Here is a 5,290-nt window from a genome sequence, read left to right on the forward strand (position 1 = left end):
CTGGCTTGGAGAATTTTGAGCATTACTTTACTAGTGTGTGAGATGAGTGCAATTGTGTGGTAGTTTGAGCATTCTTTAGCATTGCCTTTCTTTGGGATTGGAATGAAAATTGACCTTTTGCAGTCCTGTGGCCACTGCTGAGTTTTCCAAATTTGCTGACATATTGAGTGCAGCACTTTCACAGCATCATCTTTCAGGATTTGAAATAGCTCAACTGGAGTTCCATCACCTCCACTAGCTTTGTTTGTAGTGATGCTTCCTAAGGCCCACTTGGCTTCACATTCCAGGATGTCTGGCTTTAGGTGAGTGATCACACCATTATGATTATCTGGGTCATGAAGATCTTTTTTGTACTGTTCTTCTGTGTATTCTTGCCACCTCTTCTTAATATCTTCTGCTTCTCTTAGTTCCCTACCATTTCTGTCCTTTATTGAGCCCATCTTTGCATGAAATGTTCCCTTGGTATCTCTAATTTTCTTGAAGAGATCTCTAATCTTTCCCATTCTATTATTTTCCTCTATTTCTTTGCATTGATCTCTGAGGAAGACTTTCTTACCTCTCCTTGCTATTCTTTGGAACTCTGCATTCAAATGGGAATATCTTTCCTTTTCTCCTTTGCTTTTCACTTCTCTTATTTTCACAGCTATTTGTAAGGCCTCCTCAGACAACCATTTTGCCTTTTTGCATTTCTTTTCCATGGGGATGGTCTCGATCCCTGTCTCCTGTACAACGTCATGAACCTCCATCCATAGTTCATCAGGCACTCTGTCTATCAGATCTAGTCCCTTAAATCTATTTCTCACTTCCACTGTATAGTCATAAGGGATTTGATTTAGGTCATACCGGAATGGTCTAGTGGTTTTCCCTACTTTCTTCAATTTAAGTCTGAATTTGGCAATAAGGAGTTCATTATCTGAGCCATAGTCAGCTCCTGGTCTTGTTTTTGCTGACTTTAAAGAGCTTCTCTATCTTCGGCTGCAAAGAATATAATCAATCTGATTTCGGTGTTGACCATCTGGTGATGTCCATGTGTAGAGTCTTCTCCTGTGTCGTTGGAAGAGGGTGTTTGCTATGACCAGTGCGTTTTCTTGGCAGAACTCTATTAGCCTTTGCCCTGCTTTATTCCGTACTCCAAGGCCAAATTTGCCTGTTACTCCAGGTGTTTCTTGACTTCCTACTTTTGCATTCCAGTCCCCTATGATGAAAAGGACATCTTTTTTGGGTGTTAGTTCTAAAAGTACTTACACCACAGGTATTATCTGATTTGATGTATATTTATATCAAACAAGGACTTCCCTGGTGGCTCAAACGGTAAAGCGTCTGCCTACAATGCAGGAGACCCAGGTTCAATCCCTGGGTTGGGAGGATCTCCTGGAGAAGGACATGGCAACCCATTCCAGTACTCTTGCCTGGAAAATCCCATGGACGGAGGAAGCTGGTAGGCTACAGTCCATGGAGTCACAAAGAGTTGGACATGACTGAGCGACTTCACTTTCTTTCTTTATATCAGACAAACAAATGCAAGTTAGCTGTGATAATCCTCATGAAAGAGATGAGGAAAGAGGATTAGATATAGCTTCATCTTCAGTAGCACCATTTTTTCTTTTTTTGAGATAATGCTCAAACCAGTGTTCTCTTCCTGGTATCTAAAGATGCTGCCACCTGCCAGCCCTCCCTCCTTTCCACTTTCTTTCCCTCCCTTCCTTCCTTCCAAAAACCACTAATTGAATACTCTGCCATGGTAATATTGTGATTGAATAAGAATATATTTTGTTCTTCATCCCTGGCTCCCAAACAGATTCAGAGCAATAAGGTGGAAGGAGCATCTTTTGTTATTCATAAGTCCCTTACCACCACACCAGTGTTTATGTTAATGACCTGACTTTTGGACAGCCCCTAAGGATAGGGGAGGTAGGTAGAAGGCTGGTTTCCCTAGAGGGCTGGAGTTTTCAGCATGCCCCTCCACTCCTGACCCCACCTCCAGAAAGAGTGGGGTGGGGGTGGGTGGAAGCTGCTGGAGTCTGAGTTAATCACTAATGGCTAACGATTTAATCAATCACACCTATGTAGTGAAGCCTCCATAAAAATCTTAACTGAAGGGGTTCAGAGAACTTCTGGGGCTTCCCTGATGGCTCAATGGTTAAAAAAAAAAAAAATCTGCCTGCCAATATAGGAGATGTAGGAGATGTGGATTCAATCCTTGGGTCGGGAAGAACCCCTGGAGAAGGAAATGGCAACCCACTCCATGATTCTTGCCTGGGAAATCCCATGGACAGAGGAGCCTGGCAGGCTACAGTCCATGGGTCGCAAAGAGTTGGATAGGACTTAACGACTGAATGACAAAACAAAGAGAACTTTTGAGTTGATGACTTGGAGAATGGGCCACCTACAGAGGTCACAGAATCTTTGTGCTTCCCCCACACCTTGCCTTATGATCAGTGTGGGGAAAAAACCCACATTGGGCAACAGAAACAGTACCAAGAGAGAGAGAAATGGAGTTTTCTTTTCAGTGAAAACCTCCTCTTTTTGGTGAAAACCTGTTTAGTGATGAAGCCTCCATAAAAACCTTAATTGAAGGGGTTCAGAGAACTTCTGGGGCTTCCCCTGATGGCTCAATGGTGAAAAAAAAAAATTTCCTCATGCAAATAGACAGGGAAACCATGGAAACAGTGACAGTTTTTATTTTCTTGGGCTCCAAAATCACTTCAGGTGGTGACTGCAGCCATAAAATTAAAAGATGCTTGCTCCTTGGCAGAAAAGCTATGACAAACCTAGACAGCATATGAAAAACCAGGGACATTACTTTTCCAACAAAGATCCGTATTGTTAAAGCTATGGTTTTTCCAGTACTCATGTGTGGATGTGAGAGTTGGACTATAAAGAAAGCTGAGTGCCAAAGAATTGATGCTTTTGAACTGTGATGTTGGAGAAGACTCTTGAGAGTCTCCTGGACAGCAAGGAGATCAAACCAGTCCATCTTAAATGAAATCAATGCTGAATATTCACTGGAAGGACTGATGCTAAAGCTGAAGCTCCAATACTTTGGCCACCTCATGCGAAGAGCCAACTCATTGGAAAAGGTCCTGATGCTGGGAAAGATTGAAGGCAAGAGGAGAAGGGGACAACAGAGGACGAGATGGTTGGATGGCATCACTGACTCAATGGATATGAGTTTGAACAAGATCCAGGAGATCATGAAGGACAGGAAAGCCTGGCATGCTGCAATCCATGGAGCTGCAGTTGGATACAACCAAGCAACTGAAAAACAACAATACAGGGCACTGGATTTGATAAACATCTTACAATAAACTTTGCTCCCAAGTTCTTCTATCTTCAAATAGATGTTTTTCCACATGAAAAGATGCTCAACGTCACTCATTATCAGAGAAATGCAAACTAAAACTACAATGAGGTACCATTACACGCCAGTCAGGATGGCTGCTATCCAAAAGTCTACAAGCAATAAATGCTGGAGAGGGTGTGGAGAAAAGGGAACCCTCTTACACTGTTGGTGGGAAAGCAAACTAGTACAGCCACTATGGAAGTGTGGAGATTCCTTTAAAAACTGGAAATAGAATTGCCATATGACCCAGCAATCCCACTCCTGGGCATACACACCGAGGAAACTAGATCTGAAAGAGACACATGTACCCCAATGTTCATCGCAGCACTGTTTATAATTGCCAGGACATGGAAGCAACTTAGTTGCCCATCAGCAGACAAATGGATAAGGAAGCTGTGGTACATATACACAATGGAATATTACTCAGCCATTAAAAAGAATTCATTTGAATCAGTTCTAATGAGATGGATGAAACTGAAGCCCATTATACAGAGTGAAGTAAGCCAGAAAGATAAAGACCAATACAGTATACTAACACATATATATGGAATTTAGAAAGATGGCAACAATAACCCTATATGCAAAACAGAAAAAGAGACACAGATGTACAGAACAGACTTTGGGACTCTGTGGGAGAAGGCAAGGGTGGGATGTTCTGAGAGAATAGCATTGAAACAAGTACACTATCAAGGGTGAAACAGATCACCAGCCCAGGTTGGATGCGTGAGACAAGTGCTCAGGGCTGGTGCACTGGGAAGACCCAGAGGGATGGGATGGAGAGGGAGGTGGGAGGGGGGATCGGGATGAGGAACACATGTAAATCCATGGCTGATTCATGTCAATGTATAGCAAAAACGACTACAATATTGTAAAGTAATTAGCCTCCAACTAATAAAAATAAATGGAAATAAAAATAAAATTTTAGTATAGACATATAAACATAAATTCAAAACCATCAGATAATATGATAAACTGAAATGCATTGTGAAATTTCTTTCATTATTCAAATAAAAAATTAATTTTTCTTGGAAAAAAAATAGATGTTTTTCCTGGACTTCTGTAAACAGGAAGATGGGAGCGTTCATGGGTTCCAGGGCATAGCCCTGTGCCCACTGACAAGTTCTATGACCTTGGGCCAGTTGATTAAACTTTGTGTGCCTCAGTTTCCTCATCAGTAAAACAATACCTCCCTCAGAGGGTTGCTAGCAGCGTGAAATGAGTTAGTATTTGTCCAGTGCTCAGCTGGCACTCTGATAAACATTATTTAAGTGTGTGTGTAATAAATAAATAAGCTGGGTTCACTGAACATTCCTTTGTGGGAGAATTACTCTTTATTTCTGTTGCTCTGCAACTTGTTCACACAATAGAACCCAGCTTCAAATACATGGGAGCAAGACATTCTCCTTATCGTTTCTTTCTACCAACTAGAAGACATTCCACAAATGAAAGCGTTTATGAGAAATACATATAACCAAACATCTCTCCTAAGGGCTCAGATCCAATGTCTACTTAAGGAAGAAAAGGCAGCCTCTGTCTTAGGGTGCTCCCTTTCTGCAAACCCTGGGGGGCTTTCCATATCTGAAATGGAGAGCATGATGATTCCAAGAGACCATGTTTCGAGACTGTTGAAGCGATTTTGTCAGTTTATGCCCTTTGTGGGTGGGTGGGAAGATTTTCCAGTCTGCAACCAATTCTTTCCAACTGCTGGAGAAGAGAATATTCACTCATGGTTGTTTCTGCTCAGGTCAGGAGGTCACACGGTGATTTTTTTTCTTTTGTCCTTACAAGGAAATCTTGAGAACTTTCTTTGGACAAGGAACCAAAAATAGTGGCAAGGAGGAATGGTTGCCAAGGATGTGTCCTTTTTTCCCCCCTCTTTATTTCATTTATAGTAAAATCTTACATCTATGAGAGTGGTTTCTCACGTCCCTTCCACTAGACACTGTT

The 5,290-nt window shown here is 41.8% G+C and overlaps 1 non-coding gene across 1 annotated transcript; it reads left to right on the forward strand.

Annotated features, from left to right (window-relative positions):
- The first annotated feature begins 1,293 nt into the window (after positions 1-1,293).
- Positions 1,294-1,365, forward strand: TRNAC-ACA. The gene has a single exon. It is a non-coding gene; the product is annotated as a tRNA-Cys (tRNA).
- The last annotated feature ends 3,925 nt before the right edge of the window (positions 1,366-5,290 follow it).

This window comes from Cervus elaphus, chromosome 21, assembly GCF_910594005.1.
Source record: "Cervus elaphus chromosome 21, mCerEla1.1, whole genome shotgun sequence".
NCBI lineage: Eukaryota > Metazoa > Chordata > Mammalia > Artiodactyla > Cervidae > Cervus > Cervus elaphus.